The sequence below is a fragment of the Manis pentadactyla genome, chromosome 14, assembly GCF_030020395.1.
Source record: "Manis pentadactyla isolate mManPen7 chromosome 14, mManPen7.hap1, whole genome shotgun sequence".
In the NCBI taxonomy this organism is placed as follows: Eukaryota; Metazoa; Chordata; class Mammalia; order Pholidota; family Manidae; genus Manis; species Manis pentadactyla.
In genome coordinates this window covers 29,393,675-29,419,879 of record NC_080032.1, presented here as the reverse complement: position 1 = coordinate 29,419,879, position 26,205 = coordinate 29,393,675, and the positions used below count along the sequence as shown (strand labels likewise).

The 26,205-nt window shown below is 55.4% G+C and overlaps 1 protein-coding gene across 24 annotated transcripts in view; it reads right to left on the bottom strand.

Annotated features, from left to right (window-relative positions):
* The window catches only part of NCOR2 (nuclear receptor corepressor 2), a 200,756-nt gene extending 177,148 nt beyond the window's left edge, over nucleotides 1–23,608 (bottom strand). For 14 of the 24 annotated variants that reach the window (XM_057491719.1, XM_036921760.2, XM_036921776.2 and 11 more), the window contains exon 1: nucleotides 23,275–23,607. The gene's annotated coding sequence lies outside the window, so the exon portion shown is untranslated. Of the gene's footprint in view, nucleotides 1–23,274 lie in introns of all 24 variants that reach the window. The other 10 variants (XM_036921771.2, XM_036921775.2, XM_036921777.2 and 7 more) reach the window with 3 other exon arrangements.
* Nucleotides 23,609–26,205: the final 2,597 nt, after the last annotated feature.

The window sequence follows — 26,205 nt, the reverse complement described above, 5'->3', positions numbered from 1 at the left end:
ACAGCCAACAATAGGGCTGAGAGGGACTGGCACACAGTAGGCCCAAATAGCTCACAGCACCCAAAACATTACCCAGCACAAAGTGGGTGCACCATGGGACCCAGCACACAGTGGGGCCAGGACCACAGCAGGCAGCAGGTGAGGCCTGGACCAGCCCGATGTCTTCCACCCCATCTCCCCCCTGACAAGCTTCCATGTACCTCTCTCCCATCCACCAAGCCTCACGCAAACTTACAAGCCCAGTGACCTTCTCCTCCAGGCAGCCCTAACTCTCTCACACTTGGCACTATCCAGTCTGGCTGCAGTCACAAAACCAATGATAACAGCAGTCCAGCTAACACTGAGCTCCTCAGAGAGGGCCTGGGGCCAAGCCTTTACTGACTCGTTTACCACCAACGGCCCCACAGGCAGTCTTTATTATCCCCACTCTAAAGAGGAGGAAACTGAGGCTTGGGGGGTTGAGTCACTTGCCCCAGGGTCCTAAGCCTGTGTGTGGGGAAGACAGGATGGCAGCCCAAGTGGTCTTAACCCCTGCACGGGGCTGAGCATGAGGTGGGTGACCATCAGTGGACACACTCTCCCTGTTAGCATGGACTGTGACCTGATGTGACCCCTGTAGCTTCTGCCCAGACAGACTGAACTCTGCATGGGGGTACCACAGTCAGGGCAGAGGCCAGAGACCAGGCCCTCTAGAAGCAGGAGCCACAACACACCCACAGTATCTCCACCCCCTGTCACCATCTCCTGCCCAGGGCAGCTCATGGTGGGGCAGGGCTGGGGCCGGGTCCACCGCTCAAAACCCAAACCCTCCACCTGCTGTCCACCCTCCCATCTCAAGCCCCCTGGCAGTGGGCAGAGTGCAAGTCCTACGAAACTGCCTGGGCCCAAGGGGCTGCTGCAAAGCCTGACACTTAGAGGACAGGGAAATGACACCCACCTGGGCCTCCACGTGGCCATGGTGGCCAGAAGTGTGAGCCATGCCAGGCCAAGACCAGAGAACCACGGATGTGCTCTACAGAGGCCCCAAACTGGACCTAGGACCCACCAGATCTGGGCACTAGCCCCCAAGGAGGATCCCTAACTTCCAGAAGCCATCCCTGTAGATTGGATTTGGGGACTGCAGGTACCCAGAGGGCAAGCAGGCCAGGTCCTAAGGTGCTGGGGGTCAGAGGAGGACCTAGCGCCACTCCCCAAGCCACCTGGAGCTTTGCACACCAGGCTAACAAGGAGCCACCAGTTCCCTAGAGCCAGGTGTCACTCATCAGTCACTCTTAGCAAGTGGCCCAGACGGCCAGCCCAGACAACCTTCCATTTAGAAACCACCAGGATATTTTATTTTCCTTCTCGTGTGATGGCTGAGGCGTGTCCGCCGCGCCAGCTCTCCTGGAAGCTGCAGAGAGGCAGTCACCCAGAGTTCACCAGGTCTCTAAGTCTGCCTGCCAGCCTGTGACCTGGGGAGGGTGGGGCCACAGAGCTCTCGTCTCCCGACCTCCCTCACCTGCCAGCAGGGGTGGCAAGTGGAGGCCCTGGAGCAGCTGGACACGAGTGAACAGGGAGGAGGGGGCTGTGGCCCACCCGATCCAATGGTGAGGGACACAGCCTGAGTCCCACAGTCGAGGAAGGAGCTGAGGGCAGCCCTGACCCCTGCCCATGAGTGCAGGGCCCCAAGTCCTGGGCTCCCAGGATAGGCCTGTATGGGTACTGAGCAGAACAACCAAGACAGTCAGCAGATCAGTAACAGTTCCCAGCCCCAGGGCATCACATTTGCTGCCTGGGCCACCCTCATAGTCAGGGGAACACCATCCTGAGCCCCCATTCAAGAACGGGGAAACTGAGGCCCAAAGAGGTTCAGCAACCTGCGATCTCACAGTCTGTGAGGGGCGGGAAGGTGGGAACCATCTGCCCTTGGCCATCCCATCGTCCAGGCCCTCCACCCCCAATTTGGCCTGTACATGCTTCTCAGAAACCTCCTGCCCGCATCCTTGCTACAGGGTGTGCAGCCATCTGTGGAGGCAACAGCCAAGAGGAGCAATCAGACGTCAGGAAGGAGCCGGGGTATCGACTGTCAGGGCGGGCAGTGCGGCTCAGGCCGGTGGTGTCAGCAGCCTGGCTCCAGGCCAGGCACGGGCAAAGGCAGAGCAGGCAGCCGGCCAGGAGGGCTGGGGGCTTCACTCTGAGGCCTGGGGAGGCGGCAGCACAGAGAGGCCATCTGTCCGTCCACCTGTCTGTCCACCACCAGCACTGACAGCCCACAGGGACCAGGAGCCCCACTGCACTCCTGAGGGTGTAACTGTGCCAGGCACAATACTAAGGCCTTATGCTTATTAACTGGTTTAACTCTTACAACCCCCGCACGCCGGATTACCATGTCCCTCCCCGTTCACAGATGGGAGCAGTGAGGCAGAAAGGCAGGAAGGTCTGCCCAGGGTTCCCACAGCTGAGACTCCCAGGCATCTGTTTTAACCCATAACCTTCTCCCCGCTGTGACACCCCTGCCCCAGGAGCCCACCGAGGGGTGGAAGGTAAGAGAACCAGGCTCTCCGGAAACAGTGCACTGGGACACAGGGTGGAAACTTCCGCCTCTGGATGCCAATCAGTGAACCCCCTTCATAGGCTCATTGTGAAGAGAATTCAGGCTCTACCCCACAGAAGCACAGGGCAAGCACCCCAAATGTGAGCTCCTGGACCTCCCCGGAAGGGCTGCCTGGCACTGGGTCCTGATGGTCAGCCGAAAGGGAAACCAATGCAGAGCCTTCCCCGCTCCCCCCTGCCCACACCTCCCACCCGGCCCCACCTCCCCACCCAGCAGCCCAGGAGCAGCGAGTGAGTCCCCGCCATTAGTGGCTGCAGGGTGGGGGCCGGGGGCTGCAGAGAGAGCAAGGGTGCCATGGAGCCATGATGGCCGGAAGCAATTAATTGTCCAGGTCAAGAGATGGCAAGAGAGATTTGTCACTAGGGCCCAGGAGCTATTCTAGAAACCCAGGGTGGGAGGGGTAAGAGAGATCAGGATCCTCACATGCTCCCTCCAGCACTCTCCCACCCCCACCCTACCCCCACCCTGCCAAGCCTCTCTCTACATGCTGCCCCCTCCCTAGCTCAACCCTCCCCAAGAAGGTAAAGTCAGGGACCCGGCCCTAGCAGCCCAAACATCCCTGACTCTGCACCAGGAGGGACCAGCCCATCCTTCAGGCAGTGTGCACCATACAGAGGGGGTCAGTGAGCCCACACCCAGCAGACCCAGAAGTGGCCTGAGGCCTGGATCCAATCCAACAGCACCAGGCTCGCTGGGCAACCCACTTGCTACTTAACTTCTCTGAAGCTGTTTCCTCTGCTACCAACTGGAGAGAATAACTAGGGTGGCTAAAATCAGGCTGGCTAGGGCTCAAATCCCAGCTCTGCCACTCTGAAAAGCTTGCAGAAGTCCCTTTGCTTCTCTGAACCTCAGTTTCCCCATCTGAAAAATGGGGGGAATGCCAGGGCCTACTTTGTGGGAATATACGGCCTGGCACAGAGCAAGACACTCAGTTCCAGCCCACCATCAGAGTCCACCAGTCGGCCTCCTCAGGGACCCAAGCCCAGCTCCCAACCCTGCTCAGACGTCAGTCAATGCCTCCAGCACCTCAGACACCAAGCCCAAGTTCCTGAGCTGCCCTGGTTCCAGCCCACAGGACCCACAGGGAGACAGAGGCTTGGTGGCCAACATTCACCCACCAGCTGTGGCAGCTGGCTATCACGGAGAACAGAAGGGGCCTACACAGCCCTCCGTCCAGACCCTCCATGGACAGGACCTGGAGTGGGGTACAGGGCTGGGTCTTCCCCATGAGTCTCCCCCACATCTGGGCCAATCTCGCCACACATGCCCCCAGACATATGCAGCGCCTTGAATCTACTGCCAGGCCCGAGAGACGCCAACAAACACTTCCCTCACAGCCCCCACTGCACAGATGAGAAAACCAAGGGCCAAGGAAGCCAGCAAAGGGCAGGCTCAGACCCAGCTCTCTCTGATGTCTCGCACGAACAAGAGCTCAGTTCAGCAGGTGTTCAGCACCCAGGTCACCAGAGCCAGGGGCTGCACTGAGTCAGAGTGAGAAAGTCAGCGGAAACTGAGAACAGCCCAGGTGGCCCCCCGTGCTCCCAGGAGTGAGTCGCGCTGATTCACCGCTTGGGGCCTGTGTTGGAAAGTTCCTGCTTCTGTGGCCAGGGTGGGGGATGGGGGGAGGGACACAGAACAGCCACTATGCCTGGGGTCCCTCCCGGCCCACAACCCTGTGCTCCTACAGGGCCCCACAGCCTCAGCAGAGCAGTGACCCTCAGGGGTTGCTGGAGGGCAGGCAAGAAACCCTCACCCAGACACAGGCACAGACTTCTACTGCTCCCTGGCTGGACTCAGCCTGCAAGAAGGCCATGGAGGACTACTGTGTGACCTCAAGACCCAGCCTGAGACTCGTCTTCAAGTCTCAGTTCTGCGGCTTTCTAGCTATGTGACCCCTCTCATGTTGCTTAACATCTCTGAGCCAGTTCCCCACATATGAAATGGAAACTCTCATTTCCCAGGGCTGACTTAGAGACTCAGAAAGCAAACAGATAGAGCGCCTAGCACATAATAAGAGCTCAATAAATATGTATCTTTTTCAGTTCCCAAGCTGGTTTTTGATTGAGCTGAAATTCACATGACATAAAATTAACCATTATAAAGTGAACAATTTGGTGGCATTTAGTACATTCACAAGGCTGTGCAACCATCAATTTAGTTCCAGAGCCTGTCTGTCACCACAAAGTAAAGGAAACCCTCCACCCATTAAGAGTTCACTGACCCTGTCCCTGCCCCTGCCCCTGCCCACCACGAATCCGCTCTCCGTCTCCATGGCTTTACCTATTCTGGACATTTCATGTAAGTGGGATTGCACATCACATGGCCTTGCATGTCTGGCTTCTTTCATTCAGCCTGATGTTTTTGAGGTTCAGCCACATCATAACATGTATCAGCAGTTCATTCATTTTTAGGGCTGCACAGTATTCCATTGTGTGGATAAACCAATTGCATATTTTTAAAATAAGAAAAACAGACGTGTTATAAATACCAAAGAAATGCAACATGACAGAGTATATCAATATGCATTGACATGAAATATTTAACATTTTGTAAAAGTATAACACAAATGACCTTGATGACTGTGGTACTGGGGAATCTGCCAGTGAGGGAAGCCAGCTAGCAGGAGGGAGGCAGCTCTGAGAGCCCCAGAGCTGATGTCCCCTCCCTCGGGGCCTTCCCTGCTCCCATGTCCAGGCCCTGCTGTGCTGTGTGGCCCTAGGCCAAGTCCTCACCTTCTCAGGGCCTCCCCATGTGTAAACAAGGGCATCGGAGGAGACCCTCTCAGGGGGCCTTCCCACCTCAGCACCTACACTTCTCAGAGCCTCCGACTGCCCCTCAGCTTCAGGGAACAGGAAGGTGGTGGCAGCCAGACTGCAACCCTGGCAGTGTGGGACACATCACCAAGGGAGGCTGACAGGCCTCCCAGTGCTTGTGATGGCAGGACAAGCAACTCTGGGGGCATTCTCTGGGCCACAGAGATATGGACACAGCAGGCAAAGGGAACCTGGTCTGCACTGCCCTCCCCTGCCCAGAGCCCAACCCTGATGCCGAGTTCCTGAGGCCTGATGCCAGGTTCTTGCCCTATTGGCACTTGGGCCAGACCATTCTTCATGTGGGGGCTGCCTGGAGCACTCTAGGATGTTTACAGCATCTCTGACCTCTATCCACAATGCCTAGAGCGCTTCCCCCCAGTTGTGACAAACCAGAACCATCTTCAGACATTGCCAAATGAACCCTGGGGGCAACATGGCCCTGCTGACCCCATCCCCACCCTGGCCTCCTATAGGCCTCTCTCGCAGGGCAGGAAACCGCACTTGGTGGCAGCTCCTGGGCTGGCCCACTGGTCTGGCTGGTTCCAGACAGGGTCGATGCCACTGGAGGAACAAGGGCCCTGTGTCCAGCACCAGACCTGCCCTTCCTCCAGGTCAGGCCAGTGCAGACCAGGCCCAGCCAGGCCTAGTCTCAATGGGAAGGGACCCCCTCAACCACCAACACAAACTGACTGGGCCCCTGCCATGTCCTGACGCTGTTCCAGGCTCTGGGGGCCCAGCCAAGGACAAGACAGTCTCTCTTTCTTGGAAGTGACCCACCACTGTGGGAAGGCCGACAACACTCCTAAGAATAAATCAACTGAGAAACTTCATGCATCAACAGCTACAGACAATACTGGGAGTGGGGAGTACAGGGGCTGCTGGATGGGCAGCCAGGAGGACCTCCTGACAGAGGCATCTGAGTCTAGACAGTATGGCAGCAAGGAGGTGGCCATACAGACCTCTGGGAAACAGCATTCCAGTGGCGGGGGAACAGGGAGTACAAAGGCCCTGGGGTAGGAAAGTGAGTGATTACAACAGGGGCAAGGAGGAGTCCTTGAGGGCAGGACAGGCCCCCAGCAGCCTCAGGGCCTCTGGGTTCATTCTCAGAGGAAGAGGAAGAGACTGGAGGGCATGGGACCTGAAGCCCCTGTGCTTCTGAAGTTCCCAGAAGCTCCTTCTGAAGGGATCCCCCAGCTGCCACAGGAGAAACAGAGACAAGAGCAGACAAGCGGCCAAGAGAAGGCCAATGCAGGCGCCCCCCTACCTGGGCAAGAATGGCGTGGCAGGGCATCCCAGTCCCAGATCTGTCCACTGCCCCCTGTTTGCTATTACTGCAGACAGGAAAGCAGCTGGGTCTCATAGCAGCGGCCCCATCCACCCCCTGCAGCACAGTAACTTGTTATTATTGCAGACAGGGTCTCCATGGAAGAGGTCCCACACCACAGTGCCAAAGCGTTGCTGCCGTCATGGTTATTGTTCTGTGTTGTCAGGGCAGAGGGCATCTCCGAGGCAGTGTCCCCACCCTGGAACATCTCAGAGACATGCAGGGATGTTTTTGGCTGTCGGTGACTGGCACTCAGCCAGTGGGACAGTCCCCTACCGTGAAAGTCACTCTCCCCACACCCTTTTGCAAATGACCGGGCCATTAAAAAGGCCTGCCAGAACCGATCCAAATGCTAGCTTTCCTTTTCCTTCTCATTTTCACGCTTCCACCAAAAGGCTTCTGATGTCACTTCTCTTGAATCTGCACTTACTCATTCTAAGTGAGAGCCAGCCACTCTCTCCTCTCCTTTCCCTTTATACAACTGGGGCCTTACCCTGATTGCTGCTGTTGTTAGTTCTGGACAAAGTCAAGACTGTATTTGGAAGGAATTTCAGTTCCAAACAGTAAAGGGATTTTCCAAGCATATGGCATAAACATTGTTGGGGATTGTTAGGATGCTGTGTGGTGCTGGGCAAGTCAGCTGACCTCTCTGAGCCTTAGCTGCTTGTCTGTAACATGGGGAAAGTGATGACAGTCACCAGCTCATGAAATTGAGAGGATCAAATGGATTAATGCCACACGTGCCCACCACAATCAGATCCACATAAAAAACAGAGAGGCATGTAGGGCAAAAAGCCCCCAGCACAAGCCCCAGCTGGGCAAGGGGAGGAGAAAATCCTGCTCTGCCTGCCTCAGTCAGGTGGCTCATCACCTGCCCAGCTTTCTTCTCCAGAGATAAGCCGCCTGCTCAAGTTCACATTCAGGATCAAATGAACCCACTTAATCACCTTAGGATCTCCACTGAGCTGGCTCCTTTGGGGCCTGTGGAGGAGAGCAGCTGAGACCCCCACAGGCACCCCAGCCACACCCCCACACTGCCAGCTGTGTTGACCCCAAGGGATGCGTGCGACTGGCCTTCAAAGCCTCAGCCTTATCTGCTTGCAGGTACAAAGCACCTACTGTGCGCCACATGCCCAGAGGAAGTGACCTGCTTAATCCCCATGGCAACTCAGAAGGTAAGTGCTACCACAAACACTGCTTTCTAGGTGGGGAAACTGAGTCTGGAAAAAGAAACAGCCAACCCAAGGGGACAGAGTTTCTCACAGAATCATCCACAACCCTCAGGACAACCCCTGCCCCATTTCACAGAGGGGGAGACTGAGGCAGGAATGGGCGTAAGTCATTACTACAGCCCAATGCCAAGCCAGGATGGGTGGGCAGAGTGTCCTGAGATGTCAGGGAGGAGCAGGGCACACACCTGCCTCATTCCCAGCCATATCCTAACAACTAAGACAGCTCCCAGCACACAGTAGGTACATAATGAAAGCCTCTGAAAGAACAAAGTCTCCCTGCTGGACACAGACTACAAGGAAAACTCCCTCATGGGGCCTCTGCCCTCCAGACAGCCCTGAGATTCCATCTAGTAACACTGGGGCCCAGGGGGTGACTATGCCCCACAGCGGATGTTGTGCAGTGTCTGCAGTCAGTTCTGGTTGTCACATGGGTGGGGGGATTACTGGCATCTAGTGGACAGGAACCAGGGATGTAGCTAAACACCCTACAATGCATAGGATGGCCCCCAGGACAGAATTACCTGGCCCAAGGTGTCAGCAGTGCCCAGGCAGAGGAGCCCTGTGAACTGCGTTCACTCAGCACCCACTGAGCACCACCTGTGCAGGGCCGCTCAAAAGCCCACAAGGAGATGAGGTCACAAGGCTCTGCAATGTGAGGCTTCATGCACAAAAGCAGGAGCGGCCCTGCCTGGACAATGGCCTCAAAGCCCCCCCAGGAGCCGCCGGATCCCTAGGGGTCCGACCCGGGGCTGGGGGTGGGCATGGCACAAATCCATGTGTTTCCCACCAGTTCCTTCCCCCAGTCCCTTCCTGGCAGCAGACATCAGAACTTGCCCTTCTCATCAGAACCCACTTATGCCGAGAGGCCCACAGTCTGTCTCTGCAGGGTGGGAATATGGTCGCATTTTTTTTTTTTGAGAGGGCATCTCTCATATTTATTGATCAAATGGTTGTTAACAGTTAACAACAATAAAATTCTGTACCCGGGACTCCATGCACAATCATTAATCCACCCCAAGCCTAATTCTCATCAGTCTCCAATCTTCTGAAGCATAACGAACAAGTTCTTACATGGTGAACAAATTCTTACATAGTGAATAAGTTCTTACATGGTGAACAGTACAAGGACAGTCATCACAGAAACTTTCGGTTTTAATCACACATTATGAATTACTAACAATCAGGTCAGATATGAATATTCATTTGATTTTTATACTTGATTTATATGTGAATCCCACATTTCTCCCTTATTATTATTATTATTATTTTTTTAATAAAATGCTGAAGTATAGCCGCATTTTTTATGGGCTGGCTTTTTGTTTCTTGATTTTCCAATTTATAGAGAACACATTTGCTCTACTTCTAAAAACCAAAAAGTCTTTTTCATAAGGCAGCTGTCAAACCACATGCCCCACCCAAGGGCTTGGCATGGAGATCCCCACCCCCACTCAGGGAGCTGGGCCAGCACAGCCCCCATTGCAGCACCTGCTGGCATCATAAGCAGCAAACAGTGATCCCACTCACGGGGACACAGGAGGAGAAAGGACAGCACGGAGCCCGGGGAGAAGGTTCAAACGCTGCAGTCAGCCCAAGCGGCATCTCCAAGGAATTCACCAGTCTCGCAGGTGCCCATGACACAGTGCTATTTACACAAAAGTTAAAATTCATCAACAACATCTAACTGCACTGACACGCAGCAAAAATCATAATTTGTAAAAATAATAATAATTACAGCTACCCAGTACTAAACATCTTAGAGGCTTTGCCCTTCTTTCTAATCCCTCTAAACAATCCTAGAAGGTAAGTGCTATTTACATCCCCATTTTATGTATAGAGGCACTGAGAGCCAAAATAAGGTGTCCGATGCCTCAGAGCCAGTAAGAGGCCGTGGCGGGGTGGGAATTTGCACCATCAGAATTCCTGCTTATAGCCACCCTGGTCTGCTGCCATCTAAACGTGGAAGGAAATTACTAGGTTGAATTATATAAAAGCTGTTGACATTCGACCACTTTTGACCTACAAAACCGACAGTCATACAGCTCACCCTAATAGCAAACTGCGGAGCAGGGCACACAGAGTAACATGTCCGCGTGAATTTTTCCAGCCTGAGACAAGACAGGGCCCCAGGCCATGCAGGGATCCGCACAGAGGCTGTAGAAGCATGAAAACATGGATTAGAAGCGCACACATCCAGTCAGGAAGTGGTGGCCTCCAGGGACAGGACTTGGGTAACCAGAAAGTCACCTGTAATTTTTTTTTTAATAAAAGGCAGTCACAGCCACCTTAGCAGGCAGGCCTGACCCTGACCTCTTGGATCAAGGCTGGCTGGCCCATTCCCACCCTCTCCCCTCCCCTCCCCTCCACAGCAACTGCTCAGCCCCCAGACCCCATACAGTCCATCCATGGGCACCAGGTCCCCAGGGCCTGGTTTCTGGAGCCTCCTTGGACAGGAGACACTCCCCACCTAAGGATCTAGTTTCATTTAATTGCAAGTTTCAGGTTTCTGGATGCAGGCCCAGAGGCTTTCAGGGCCAGAGGCATGGGCCATTTTTTCCTCTTTTCAATAAAGCCAGGGGAGAAAGCAGCATGTAGAATCGCCACCCATCTGCTCTGAGAATCTGGAACACCTGCCCCTTGGGACAGGGATGTGGCGCAGGAGATCACACCCAGGAGACTCATCCAAAGCCTCCAAATGGTCAACTCTCTGCTTTTGGATGTTTTCTTGTGTTTCATTTCTTCTCCAACACATCCTTGACGGTTTGCAGGACCCAGGCTTCGCTGTGTGTCCCTCACCCACCGCCCCAGGTCAAGGCCAAGGCACTAAGCAGCTGGGTCACCTGAATTCAAGGTCATTGGTGGCAGGGGACACACCACTGTCTAAATGACTATGCTGCTCCTGCCTGCTGGTTCCCAGGGATGACACAAACTGTATGGGTTTCCTCTTGCTGCTATAACAAATGACCAAAAACTTGGTGGCTCAAAACCACCACACTTGTAGTTTTGGAGGTCCAAAATCTGAAGTGGGTCTAACAGGGCTAAAAATCGAGGTGTCAGGAGGGCCGGTTCCTTCTGCAGCTCTAGGGCAGAATGCATCCCTTTGTTCTTTCCAGCTTCTAGAGGCACCTGTGCTCCTTGGCTCCTCGCCCCTTCCCCCACTCTCCACACCAGGACTACAGCACCTTGTAATCTCTCACTGACTCTGACCTCCCGCCTCCTCCTCACAAGGAGCCCCAGGATTATCCAGGATCTCTTCCCAACTCAAAGTCAGCTGACTAGCATCCTTAATCCCATCTGTGACCTTCCTTCCCCTTTGCCATGTAACAAATATTCATGGTTTCTGGGGATCAGGATGTGGACATCTTTGGAGGAGACCATGGTTCTTCTGATCACAGGCTCCAAAGATCTCTGGGCCACAAGGGAACTGCTCTTAAGGGCCACCCCCAGACCCTGAGTTCCAACAGGCAACTGTCAGGTCCACGTGACTCAGGCTCTCCACTCCTACTGCACATGAGCAATTGTGTAACTCTACAGCGAATACATACCCCAGTGGTGCCAAGCCTAGCCTTTGATGAGAATGTCAATCAGGCAGAGTCCCTATGGCTCATTACTACAGGCTGCCCTCTCTAGGAGGCCAACAAATACTCGTCAATCAACATTCTTGGGCAGTTTTTTTTTTCCTGGACCAGTCCCAGATTACCCTATTGTACATCCCACACACCAGCCAGATCCGTAACAGGGAAGCTGCCCTGCTGACATCTGTAATTCTCCGTGTCCACACATTCTAGGTCAAGGACAGTGCTGGCACCAACACAGCCTCTGTGAAGATGGACGGCTTTGCAAGACACGACTGACCTGCAGCATGACACTCATGCTTGGAAAAATGTACAGAGAAGCAAGCCATATTAATATTAGCCTTCCCCACAACAGCTGGTGTTGGCCAGAAATGGGGGTGAGTGGTTAGCAGAGGACACCCAACGTGCCCAGCAGCAAAGCCACTTGGGTCATCCCCAGGGTGGGTCAGCACCCGCCCCCCAGGGCTGCTGGTGACCGCACCTCACTGACCCCTGTCCAGCAGCCAAGGGCCCCAAGGACCTGATAGTCCAGACAGAGACAAGGCAAACCCTGCCCCACAGCAACACAACATGAACAACAGTAACCACTGCAACACCAAAGACAACAGAGGGCATGACAAAGTGCTCCCCTTGCTTCGAAGCCCTTGTGTGGCTCTTTACTGCCAAGACATCTGGGAGGAGTATACCAAGGCCCAGAGAGGTCGTGCAAAAACTGTACAGCAACTCAGCAGCCTGGCACCCAACCCGCAGCCTGCCTCCCAGTCCAGGACCCTTCAGACAGCCCCACCTCATCACGTACCCCCACCCCTCCCACCCTGGCATTTAGATAGGGCCCATCTCTTCTCCCCAGACTCCCCTGACATTCCCCTCCCACTTACCTCCCCTTCCCTCCAAGGCAAAAGCCCCTACCCTCCCCCTCAGTCAAACTGCCCACCACCAATCATGCCCTCCACACCTCCCGGGCTGCCATCCAAACACCCTGGGGACAGTGTTTATAGCAAAGAAAGCACAGAGGTGTCCCAAACACATAGCCAGGGGCTCTATGGTACAGAGAGGCTAGCAAGAGCCCAAAGGTCACACAGCAAACCTGCAGAACAATGTCCAGGGTGCACGTCTGCTTGCACCCTGGCATTCCCACCAGGAGAAGCACAGCTCGGGGAGATGCTGCAGCAAGGGGGCAGCAGCCAGAGCACAGGTGCCATGAGATGCAGCTTCCTGCCCGCCACTGCGGCTGCTATTTATAGCCAAGACATCAGGGTCAGCTTCCTGCACAGCAGAGCTGGCCGAAGCTTGGGAGTCTGCAGGGTGATCCCAAGGGGGACAGGCCGGGTGAGGGCTGAGAGGCGGGCCAAAATGCCCAGGCCTGAGCACAAGGTGGACCCAGGCCACCACCCCAGGCCCACAGTCCAGGGAAGAGAGACCCAGGGAAAGGCCAGGCCCTGCTCACAACAACCGCCCACCAAGGAAGGTGCTTACAAGCTGGGTACCCTGAACCAATGGCATCACCACTCTGTGCCTCAGTTTCCCCATCAGTCAACTCCCATGTGAGGCAAAGAAAACAGTCCCCCCATTTTATAGATGCAGAAACTGAGACACACAGGGACAGAAGAACCTGCCCACAAAAGGAAGAGGGGCCTCCTGCCCCTGGGTTTCTTGCATTAACTAGGGCCTTCTCTCTCACCAAACAGCAGACAGGCCCTGGAATCCCCCCAAAGGCTCCCTGGGAGAGCTAGCTTGGGCCCCCAGAGTTCCTTGCTGGGATGGGGGAGAGGGCAGCCTGGGACCAGGAAGGAGCTGTCTTTAGCCACTACACCCAGTGGCTGCCTACCCAGAGGAACACAGGGACCTGGGATCATCCGGCTATGAGGTCTCAACCCTCCTCCAGGAAATGGCGAAGGCAACGTCCCCATGGCTGACAGTCACAGCACCACCAAGTGCCAACCCCTAGTGATGTCTTTCTCTGTGCCCTCTGTGCCCTCAGTGCCGGGCAGAAGCCCCTTCACGTATGACCTCATTTAACCCTCACAACAGCCTCATGAGACAAGTAATCTGATTGTGCCCGTTTTATGGATGGGGAAACTAAGGCTTGAGGCCTTGTTATCCCAAACCCTGGCCACTCCAGAGCTGGGGGACCCAGCTCCACTCAGCGAGGGACCATTATGGCCACCTGCAGACAGATCCCAGGTCATCCCTGCACTGGGATACCAGGTGAGGCCAAGCCCAACCAGAGCCTGACATTAAACACATTTATTGGGCACCTACTGTGTGCCCAGTGCTGTTCTAGTACTGGGATGCAGCAGGGAACAGGACCAAAGTCTCTGCCATGTGGAATGTCCATTTTACCAGGGGTGATAGGCAGTAGCACGATGAAAAGTAAAACCACAGTTTATCAAAAGGAGATACAGAAGATGCAACAGCTAAAGGGGGAAGAAGAGCATGGGGGTGGGGGCTGCAATTTAAATAAGATGACGAGAGAAGGACACGAGGATACTTCTGAGCAGGATGGCAAAGACACAAGGCCAGCCGCATGGGTGCCTGCAGAAGAGCACTCCAGGCACAGCGAGCACAAAAGTCCTGAGGCAGGGCCATGTCGGTTACATTTCAGAGGAAACAGCAAGGAGGCCAGTGTGGCAGGACCCAAGTCAGCAAGCAAGGCAGATCAGAAAAGGAACAGGGTGGAGGGCACAGGCGGTGCAGGGCCCCCAGGCCAAGATAAGGAGTTGGCATTTTAGCAGACTGAGATGGGAGAGGTCTGAGCACAGGAGGGATGGGACCTACGTTGGGTTTGAAAGGATCCTTCTGGCTGCCACCTGGGGAAACAGAGAGCCTGGGTGCCTGGTCAGGGGGCAACTGCAGTTGTCCAGCCAAGCAGTGACAGGAGCTGTATTAGTGTCCGGTAGCTGCTGTAACAAATGGCCACAAACTGGGTGGCTCAAAACAATGGAAATCTATTGTCTCATCATCTGGAGGCCAAAAGTCCAAAATCAAGGTGTGGGCAGGGTGGGTTCTTTCTGGACAGGCTGTCCCACGATCTCCTGGCCAGCACTCCTCAGCACTCCTTGGCTTGTGGGCACGTCACTACAACTTCTGCCTCCCTCTTCACCCAGCCTCCGCTCTTCTATATGTACACCAGTCATACTGGATCTGGGGCCACCCTACTCTAGATTGACCCCATCCTAACCAATTACACCTGCAATGACTCTATTTCTAAATAAGGTCCCATTCTGAGGTTTTAGGGGGACACTGATCAACCCAGCACAGTGGCCTAGATGTGGAGCAGGTAGTAGAGGCAGGGAAAGTGAAAATGGCTAAAAAAATTGAGGAGGGAGGAAGATGGCATGGCGGGGCTGAGGGCGAGTGCTTCCCAGCCTCCCTCACTAAGCTCCCCCCACTCTCCAGGTTCCACCAGCCACTGGGGCTACCAGCAGTCATTCCCAACAGAGCCTCACCCTACAGACTTGGCCCGAGCCCCCAGACGCTGAGGGGCCTCTCATACCCGCCAGGCTCTGCTGCACCAGCCCCCTCCTCCTGGCTGGTGGCCTGGCAGATGCCCCAGCCCAGCCAGGGGCAGTGCAGCCTGATCCTGACCTCAGCCCAGCAGGCTTGCCTCGTTAGCCTAACAAGCAGGCCCCAGTGCCAGGTGGTTGCCATGGCCACCAAGACACCACAGCAGCATTGGGCAATGCTCCCCGAGGGTGGAGGGTCTGCAGTAGCCCAGGAGTTCAGCATGAGGACAAGCAGGGCCTCCCGGCCAACCCTGCCCCACAGGGCCTGCTGCAGGCACCTTCGGGCTTGGCCTCCAGGACTCTGGACTGACAGGGCCTACCAGAAGAGGTACCCTAGGCCCCGAAGAAAACCCACTCCCCCCCCAACCCCCAACCCCCCCAGACCTGCCTGACCAGAAGCTTCTCCAGCCAACACTGCAGAGTGACTGCAGAGGGCGCAGCCAAGGATAAGTCAGAGGCCAGCAGGCACCTTGAAAAGGACCTGATTTCATGCAAGAAGTGGTAGGAAGGCCTGCAGAGCATTAAGGTCACACCACCTACCCACCATGGCCCTACCTGGCAGCTGCGTGCAGAGAATGGCCTAGGGTCAGGACGTATGCTGGGTGACCAGGTGCGGGATGGGGTGGGGGGGCAAAAGAGTGACCCAGCTCCCTGGCCTGTGCCCCACACTCCAGGAGGAAGCCCAGGATGGGCTCTGGGAATGAAACGGGACCATGGATTCAGACTAGAACAGATGGGGTGTGAGGCCCTTTGAAACATCTGTTAGCAATAAGAAGGGGGTTGCTGGGTCCTCCCTCCTGGCTCCGGGTGGGCTCCACAGGTTTCTGAGTTGGGCACAGGAGCTGGCCCCTCGGCTTCCTCTGCTTCACCACAGCCTGCGAGGTCATGCATCACTCACCACCCCACTTCACAGGTGGGCAAACTGAGGAGCTCTGCACAGACGGCCCACCACTGACCTAGGCCACACTGCACAGACAGCAAGAGAAGGACATTTGCTAGGACCTGTGGCTCCCTCCAGCTCTGTTCATAAGCCCTAGAACACAAACACAGGTTGCCAAAAACCAAGCCAAGCCCAGGAGATGGGAGGCTAGAACCTCAACACCCAAAGCCCCAGAAGAGACCAGCTCCCAGGAGCCTGCAAGCCTACAGGCCTCCAGAAGTTCCCACAGGCAGCCACCCTTCTCTGAGCCCATGTCCACTCACCCACCATGCTTGCTCTGTCCCAATCCCTTAACCAGCTCAAGAAATACCCCCAGGATCCACAGAGGAAAGGAGAGGCATTTCCAAGTATCAGTAGAGCAAGGAGCCTGGAATGAGGTGCCCCACGGGTCCCTCAGCATACATACCCCCACAGGATTGCCACAGCAACAGTTCCAAGATCCCGGGACCTGACAGAGAACAGGCATAAGTGACCCCCAACCCACCACCCAGGTTGGTGACCTAGGCATCTACCCACTCCAGAGCCTTCCCTCAGGCCAAGTGGCTCACAAGGGCTGCAGGGCCAACAGCAGGGACATCCTTCACCAGTCAAGTCACTGTCATCTTCCCAAGTCCAACCCAAGATGGGCACCCAAAGATCCCGGTTATCACCAGGGTCTGACCTCGGCTGAGACACAAGGGGCCAGGCCTTGGTTTCCTCCTGGACTCTCCTGGCAGGAAACCACCCACCCACTACCCCACAGGTGCTCAGGGGAAACAAGCAAAATATCTTGCAGACGGTTTTCCTTCTTACTCAGGCTGCTCAAGTCCTCCCCTCAAGAGCTGAGACAATGTTCAGGAATGCATATGAGAAGATAAAATCAGAGAGCAAGGTCAGGGCAAAGGGAAAAATCAGGGACAAACTATGTGAAATAGGATGAAGCAGGTAAAATCAAAACATAGGTCAATCAGGTTGCTGAAGGCAGCTTACACATTTGCCGCTGAGCTTCCTGATGGCCGTAATAAAGGAAACAGACGCGCTATAAGTCTCTCCCCAAACTGTGACAACTAGGACGCACCTTACAGGAGGCGCTATGGCAACTATGGAGCACTGCGCTGTGAAGATTATAGCTACAAGCATCACGGGGGCAGAAATCATGCCACAAGCTGGTCAGGACCACCTGCTGCCTTAACTCTTCCCACGCTCCTACTACATTCTCCAACAGTAAATTACAACCGTATGCGCCAGGCCCAAAGGGGGCATTTCAGGGCCTGCTCATTGTGACCCTCAAACTGACAACCCTCTCTGGGCCCCAGTTTCCTAGACAGTGAAATCCCCAGGATGTTATACTAGAAGATAAAAAGAAGGCGATAGCTCCATATAAGGGGTCAGCAGATGTTTTCTGTAAAGGGTCAGAGAATAAATATGTTAGGACTTGTAGGCCCTCTGGCCTCTGCCATAGCTCCTGAGCTGTGCAGCTGCAGCCTGAAAACAGCCAAGGACAACACATTAATGAATGGGCACAGATGCATTCCAATAAAACTTTATTTATGGACACCAAAATTTGACTTTCATACAATTTCCCAGGCCACAAAAATTATCTTCTTTTTATTTCTTTCAACCATTTAAAAAATACAAAAACCATTCTTACTTAGCTTGCACACCATATAAAAGCAGGAGGTGGGCTGGACTTGACCCTCAGGCAGTAGTTGGCTGACGCCTGCTCTATATGTTCTGCAATAAGCTCCAAGGTGCATTATGAGTTAGGGGAGGAAAGCAAGATGTAAACATATGTAAATAAAATTTTTTAAATACGTAAATACTATTCCACTATTTGTGTTCATGGAAGGTGGGCATGTGCCCTGGCATCTCTCTGTGGGGAAACTACCTCTGTGGGGACTCTATCTGCCCAGAGGGAAAGAAATTGCAAGGCCACAGATTGCAACAAAACTTCTCTCGACACCTTTGGGCACTGTTTTAATTTCTTAACAGGTCCATGCATTTTCACTTGCAAAAATAACCCATTATATATCCCACAGCAAGTGGCAGAGTTTAGAATGCATTACTTTTAAGTTCTCTACATTTTTCAAATGACAACAAAAAGCAGTACTACCCCCCCTCAAAAAAAAGTTCATCTAATTGTTACCTACATGAAAAGATGTCCATGATGTATTCATTCACAGTAGGAAAAAATGTGGAGCCTTAAAGGAAAGCAGGCCTACTTTATGAATCAGCTCATGGGGAAACACATAACCAAGAGGTGGGGGGCGGGTCATGGTCTCTGAGAATCCAGGATTCCTTGGAGCTCTGCCAGGGCACTAAGGCAGAGTGATCAGATGCTGAGAGTCAGGCCCTGCCTCCCATACATGGAATCCTACTCTGTCACCCAACCCTGCGCTGTCTGATTAGGCAGCCATTAGCCATGGCCACATGTGGCTACTTAAATTTAAGTTAATTAAAGTGAAATAAAATTGCCAGTTCAGTCACACTAGCCACATTTCAACTGCTCAATAGCCACAAACACCTAGTGGCTATGGGCCAGGGACAGCATAGATCTATATTTTGCACCATCGCAGGAAGCCAATTGGCAGCATGGCTCCAGGTGGGCCTTGTCTTCCACCTGCCCCCTCTGATGATAAGGAAACTGAGGCTGGAAGGCCAGAGACTTCCCTCTAGTTATTAACTGATGGAAACAGGATTTGAACCCACATCTGATTTCAAAGGAGAACTTTTGCACCCCCTGGGGATGGGGAGCCCAGCCCTCCCACAGGAGGCACCCTTTGTCCTCCCCACCTGCCCTCCCCACTGTCCAGGCTGTCTGAGCCCTTGGGTCCCAATAGGCACTGATTTCAGGCAGAATGGAAAACCTCAGCGTCCAGGGGCAGAGGGAGGGAGCTGAGCTTCACATCTGTGAATCACCAACCACCCAAACAGAAAAGGAGCCCACCGTCTCCAGCAGGCAACAAGCCCAGGACTGGGGCTCAGGTGAAAATCCTTCCCAGCAGCCCTTTAGAGGAAGGAATGGGTTGTGCCCAACCAAGGAGGACCTGAGTTTCCACAGTCAGTTCCCCAGGGAAGGCTTCACTCCCCACAGATGAGCCAAGTTCTAATAGCGACTCACATGACCTACACTCACAACAATACAAGAATCATCATCATCCCCATCCTAGAGGTGAGCAAACCAAGGCTCAGAGAAGTCCAGTAATGTGCCTAGAGTCAAAGGGCTGAAAGCTGGAGAGTGAACAGCAAAGCCAACACTCACGCTTTCTGCCCCTTACTCCTTCCACTACCCTGCCGGCAGTGGGCAATGTGCCCAATTTACTGACCAGGGCACCCACACTCTAAGAGAAGCAGGGACCAATGCACTGCTTGTACATGCCTAAGCCAAGACTTGAACTCACCGGAACTTGCAATGGGAGACTGGCTGCTCTCCTGGGGATCTCAGACTAAATGCTCCCAGACTGTCCTCTACTGTTTGTTTAGGATGATTCTTAAAGGATCTATGAACCAAAAGATCCTTCTTGCAGGGCTAGCCTGAGCCCAACTGGGGGTGGCAGTGTGAAAGCACCTGGCACAGAAGCCTCACTTTGATCTAAAGCATAGATAATAATGACAATCTCGATCAGTAGCAGCAAAAGTCACGCCACTGTGACGCTGGCCTGGCCCCTCTGACCTGTGTCCCAGACCTCTTGAGGTCTCCAGCTACAAAGTCCCCCAGGGCTGTCTGCCAGCATGCGGACACTCCAGGCCACAGTACTCCTCTGATGCAGCTTTCTGGAGCCCCATTATCTGCCATGCTAAATAATTCAAAGCCATGTTTTCATTTCAAAATAAACACAACCGCCAAAGTGAATGCCAAATTTGCATGGATGTTTAAGATAGAATGAGGCTTCACAGAAATGCCAGATCTGCCACTGGCACTTTCCCCCTCCCCAAATCCAGGGCGAACAAGTGTGCTCAGTCTCCAGCTCCTGGCGCATAGATCTGGAGGTGCTGCTCAAATAAGAGACATAATTGCTTTATTCCTAACCTCTGTGGCAGCTCCACAAAGCAGATCTGCAGTATGTTCTTTATATACGAACATGATGGTGAATAATCCCAGGACTTAATTCTTAGCTCCACATCCAACCTGTACCACCTTGGGGAAGTCACTTAACCTCTCTGTGCCGCAATTACATCATCTTAAATGGGATGATAACAGCACTGACCTCATAGGGTGATAATGAAGAGTGAATGAGTGGAGTCCTGCTGAAGGCAGAGACTGGCACACAGTAAGTGCTTTATTTGTGTTGGCTGTTACTGTACAAAAGTTCACTTGACAGGTTAAGTCCCTTTCCTGCCTCCAAGGATCCTCAAAGGATGCCAGCTGACCTTTCCTAAGCATCCCTTCCCTGGGGACCTCATATCCCCACCCATGGGACAAGCCTTTCAAGATGACACTACTGGCCTGGCCCACCCCAGGCAGCAGCCTAGGCACAGGACCCCTCCGGGACCCTGCCCTGGGTGCCTTGGGCAGGAATTACCAGCTCCAGCAAGCTGTTCCCCTCCCAGGGAGCTCAGCCTCTGAGGTGTCACCTGGGGAGTCACCTGGGAAGGCTGCTGGTGGTGTCTGAGAATGAAAAGGAAACAGAGGAGGAGGGAAAAACACACAAATAAACACTCCCACTGTCAGAGGCAGCATCTGATGTGGGGGATTTTGCCACGGAGCTGTGGGAAGGAAGGATCCCAGCTCCCACTTGACGCATTTCTGCTTCTCAGACAGTGGCCTCAAGCTGGGATACATGTAGGTGTGGACCCTCCCTCAAATCTCAGAGTGAACCATCAACCCCTCCACCCACAGGCCTCAGGTGTGGGGTAGGAACATAGAGGAAGGTTTACCCCCACCTCGCAGACAGCGGGGAGCCAGGGGATGCAGCTCCCACATCCAGGCTGAGCGGCAAGGCGCTGGGAGGCTGAGGCTCCTGGGGCTGCTTTCCAGCCTGCCAGCAGGTGAGCCAGCGGGTGGGTATCAGCGAGGCCGGTCCCCCCACCCCCACGACCAGAGAACAATCAAGCCCTCTGGGCGCAGGGCTCTCAGGCAGCTAAATTCGTGTTTGCATAGCTCTCAGAAATCTCTAGGAGGTGGTATGAGTATTATTAATTGGGGGGAAAGAACGGATTATGCCAAATAAATCCTTCCCACGTAGCCAACCCCTCGCTGAAGGAGGGAGGGGGTTCACAGGGCCCCATGCGGGGTCTCCATTCCTCAACCGGGCCTGTCGGCCACATTACCATTTACATGGAGTTATCAATAGTATTGATCCCCAAGCAAGCATAAATAGCTAGTGGGAAGAGGCCAGGGCTGAGCCGCCTGGCTCCCGCCCCCACGTCTGGGCACCGCAGACTCCACGGGCAGCCGGCGGCGGCGGTAAATTTCCAAGCAGGGACTCGGCAGCCGACGGGGAAGCCAGACAGCGCCCGGGATGCCCTCAGAGCCGCCGCCTGGCCGCTGGGGCCCACGCGCTCCCACCTTGGTCTGCTCATCTGGGCAATGGGCAAAAGCACCGGTGACCCTCTTCATCCTCACCGGGTGGGAGAGGCCCCTCCCTCCCCAGATCCTCACTCACCCAGCTCAGGGCAAGGCAGCCCCTTCTCACAAGGTTTCCAGGCTGCTGGATGAAAGGCCAAGTTTTAGAACCAGAAACAACAACAGTGATCAAGGTAACACACACACAAATCCCTTCTACCTATCTTTAAGCTCTCATAACCCTATCACCTGGGTACTATGACAATCTCACTTGCAGGTGAGACACCCGAGGCACAGAGATGTCAAGTAATTTGTCCGGAGTCACACTGCCAGCAAAGTGACAAAAGTACCTAAGGAGTTGCTGGATTGGCTACGAGCAGCTGGCCTACCCCAGCTCACCGGCTTCCTTTCTCTGACTGCCCACCCCCACAATCAGCAAAAAAAAGGCCACCCACGACGACATACACAACAGTGCCCTAGGACGCCCTCCCTGCTCCAGCCTGGCCCAGACAGCCCCTTTTATCAAAGCAGCCTCAAGGACCCAGGTCTGCTTTAAAAAGGGCAAAGTCAAGGCCACTGATACCACAGCCCAGCGTGCCCAGAACTCCCCCATCCAGCCCACAGAGATCCTCTCCTCTTTCCCCCTCCCCTGCCTCCCTCACACATCCTTCCTCCAAATCTGCAAAAGGGGAAAAAAAATAATCATAATAAAACCAGTTCTCACCAACAAGGGGGAGGAGGGGGAGGAAGGGAGGAGGCTGGGATGACAGAACAGATCCGCCTCCGCCACCAGCACCAGACCCTCGCAGAGCCAGAGCGCGCGACAGGCGGCGGGAGGACACTCGCTTCCCAAAAAATAAACCTACAATGTAAAAATAACGCCGGGCGCCCCACGCTAATTGGGCCCGGGCGACAGCAGCTCACAGGTACAGCGTGTCTCTCCCTCCCGCCCTGCTTTCCCTCACTCCCTCCCTCGGGCTTTTTTCTGCAGGCGTCCGGGGTGGGGAAGCCGCGCCCCACGGGTCCCCTAACTCCCTGCAGGTCTCTGGGAATGCTCTCCCAGCACTAGGGCCTAGGGGCCCCCGGGTCCAGCCCAAGTGGGAGCAGCTCTTAATTCCAACTTCGCAAACTAGTGGCATCCCACGTATAAGTACAGCCTGGGGGAGGGGCAGGGGGCGGCCCAAGGAGGCGTCACCAGTCGTGGGAGGCCGGCCCAGACCCCGGGAATACCGGCCCGTGAGGGGGTGGGGGGAGAGCAAGGGGCGCCTCTCCCAGGGGACCCCCACCCAGCGCTCTCTGGTCCCTGGTCCAGCTGCGGCTGTGGTCAGCCCTCCCCACCCAAATGGCGGGCACCCACCACGCGCCCCTCCACAGCTGGCAAGCCGGGGAGCCCGGGGGTGCCACCTCCAGGAGCTCCCCAAACCCGCTGGAAAATAAGGCGCAGTGTCATACCCCAAGTCTGGGGCTGCCTGGGTAGGAGGGAAGCGCATGGCGACCATGCACCCAGAGCCGGGCACACGATGGGGGGGCTGCCCTGCACATTTCCAGGGCGACCCCCGCCACTTCCCTCCTTCCCGCCCCCTCGCTGGGGAGCTGGAGTTCCCCTAAGTTCCCCGGCGCCCCCACGCACGCGGGCCTCAGTGTCGATGGGGCACCTCGCTCCCCAGCAGGCCATCCCCCAAGAGCGCCAACTCGGGAGTGCAGGGGCCCCGCCAACTCCGCCGCGTGCGCCCGATCTTACCCCGATCCCCGGAAGCGCGCCCCGCGCCTCCCCCCAGCCCTCCGCTGGGACCCCCGGCCCTAACTCACCTCGCGGAGGTGGCGGCGTTGTCGCCCGGGCTCGGGGCGCGCTCGGGCCGCCAGGGCGCTCAGGCAAGTGGCGGTGCCGATCGGGCTGGGGGCGCACAGCAGGCCCAGCCTCCAGCCGGGGCGCGATCCTCCCGCCGCCGCCTCCTAGAGCGCCTGCCCAAGGCCCCCTGCCCGCAACTTGGAGCGCATCGCGGGGCGCAGGGCGGGGACGCACGGCTCAGGCTGGGCGCAGGCGGACGCAGGCTCCGGTGCGGCCCGGCCTGCCCGCGGCTCCGCTCCCCGGCGGCGGCGGCGGCGGCGGTAGCGGCGGCGGCGGCGGCGGCGGCGGCGGCGGCGGCGGCGGCGGGAGGGGGAGGAGGGGGCGGGGCGGGCGTCCAGGAGGCGGTGGCTCAGCCTCCCCGCTCTCGGCTCCCCGCCCGCACCGACGCACCCCGGCCCGGCCCCCTCGGGCTCCTTAAAGGGCCCGCGTCGCCTCCCCCGGGCCTGTGCGCACCCACTCACGCGCGCACCCACTGACACACACACACATACACACACTTGGGCACCACGCCGAGTTTCTTTTCAGCAGCTCCCCGAAGGAGGAAGGAGGGGCAAAGCGCCTCCCAGTCCTATCCCCTCCTCCTCCTGCGGGGCTGTGCGCCCTCCTCCTCCTCCTCTCCAGCTCCAGATACTTCTCTGGAATCAAGTTGCAGCTATTAAATTATAAGTCAGGAGCTGCCGGTGGATGGGGCGGAGGCGCAAGGGAGAGCCACACACTGATGCTCAGGGACACGCACGATGGGGCTCACTCGGGGATGCAGCCACACGGCAGGACGCAGAACTCCGACCAACGGGCCACTGGGCCCCACTGGGCAGCCCTGGTGAACACACCTGGAAACTCACACCCCACTCCCCACAGACCTGAGCGTAGCCTGGTACGTAGACTCAAATATAAGAAAATATAAGATAACCTACAACAACACTGGGCCACGCACATGAGTTCACACACAGGCACACGCACTAGAACACTGCTTCCAGAGGACCAGGATTTCTGTCCTTTCACAGAAGGGACTCCATGTTTTTTGTTGAGTGATCACCCATTTGGGGACATCCAAGGTCACAAATGCACAGTCACGGTGCTGCAAGCCTATGGTAAGGCACACAGGTCCTGGAGCACACCCACCTGAGCCCAGACTGCACAAGCAGCAGGAACACAGACGAGCACACATGTGGACACTCGTGTGTCCATCAGGAGTCCCTCTGGCTGCCCTGACAACTGTGTGTCCTCATTTACCCCCTCCTCCTCCCCCTCCCAGGCTGCCCTCCCAAACCAGGGGAGTTTTTTTTTGAACAGTAGAGGGGCCCTGGGAGCCCCAGGCCTGAAGCCTCCTCCTCTGCTTTCCCCTAGGATGTTGGAGAGTTTGAATTTTTTTTTCAGTTCAACTTTCCTTTTTTGGAGCGACGTCTCAGCAGATTCAGTTCTGCCATCTGCCAACATCTGAGAACCCGCAGGGGGAGTGGGGAATGGCTGTAGTGGGGAGGCGGCCACGCGGTTTCCAGGGGCGGGGGTGCAACTCCTGCCTCCTGCCAGCAGGCAAGGGTTGCCTGCCTCCCCTGTAGCAATTAGTCCTTCTCTAACCCCTTGGCTGCTAGCTTTGCTTTTTTGCAGGGGGAGAAGTACCTGGGGCTGACAAAATCTGGAAAAAGGGAAGTGTGTGTGCAGGGGTGAGGAGTGGTTTGCAGTTTGGAACAGGAGGGTGACATGGGTCAATGGTCCCCTCCCTCCCCATGTGGCCCCATCCGCTCCACTGCTGCCCACAGACCTTGGTAATCCACAGGCAAAAAGCCAGATCTTCAGAAGTAAGGCCCTCCCGAGGGGCCTGGGGGAGGGAGGAAGCGTGGGAATGGGGGAGCCCTCATCAGCCAGACCCATGCACATGACAGCTCCCCTCAACAACCCCCCATCACTCCCAGGATCACCTGTGAACACTCCCAAGGTTTGCATTCCAGTGAGATTCAGTCTGAGATTTGGCGCAGGAGGAGAGTTTGGGGTATCTTTAGGGGTTCCTTCCCCATCATCTGCCTCCCAAGGGTTGACCTGGGGCTTTGGCTGAGGCTGTGGGCATGAGGGGGTCAGGTGGCAGGGGACCAGCTTTGTAATGCCCCAGGGGTCACTTGGAAACCCTTCAAAGGAAGCCAAGTAGAGACTCAGTGTCCTCTGGACCAGCTATATTACAGGTGTAAACACCGAGGCCAGGAGGATGCATTTTTCTGATGAGGATTTGCCCATTTTCATGCCCTCTCCTATCTCTCCGGTTATTAATCCCACCCTCATGGGCTCCAGGGAGTAATACAAGTACATGTCCTCAGGATCTCATGAATTTTTCCCAAAAAATCTCAGACGATAGGGCGGAGCAGGTTATTAGATTGAGCCCATAGTACAGATGGGGAAACTGAGGCCCAGAGAGATTAAGAACCAAAGTGCTGGACTCACTCAGCTAGTGATTCTAGATGGATGATCCAAACCCTGGCTCTGAATGGGTGAACTGGAAGGGGTCTCAGCTGAGCCCCCACCCACCCCCAGGTCCCATAGATCGGTACTCCACACCCAGATTGCTACAGTGCAGCACTGCACCTGAGCTCTAAGTGATAGCCCCAAGGATCCACATGTAACTAATGGTAACAGCAGCTTCAGAAAATTGCCAAAGAACACTCTGTCACCAAATGGCCTCCCTGGAGGGCCCTTAAAATCCCAGGAATGGGGGTTAGTAGGAATACTAGCTAAGAACCCACCAAACATCTCACTAAGCTTTCCCAAGGGAAAGACTGTCAATATGCCCATTTTATAGGTGAGGAAACTGAGGCTGGATTAGGGAAGCCACCCAAGGATATTGGTAGAATATAGTAATGGCCCTGGACAGATAGGAACAGGGTGAGGGAATGTCCTGTACA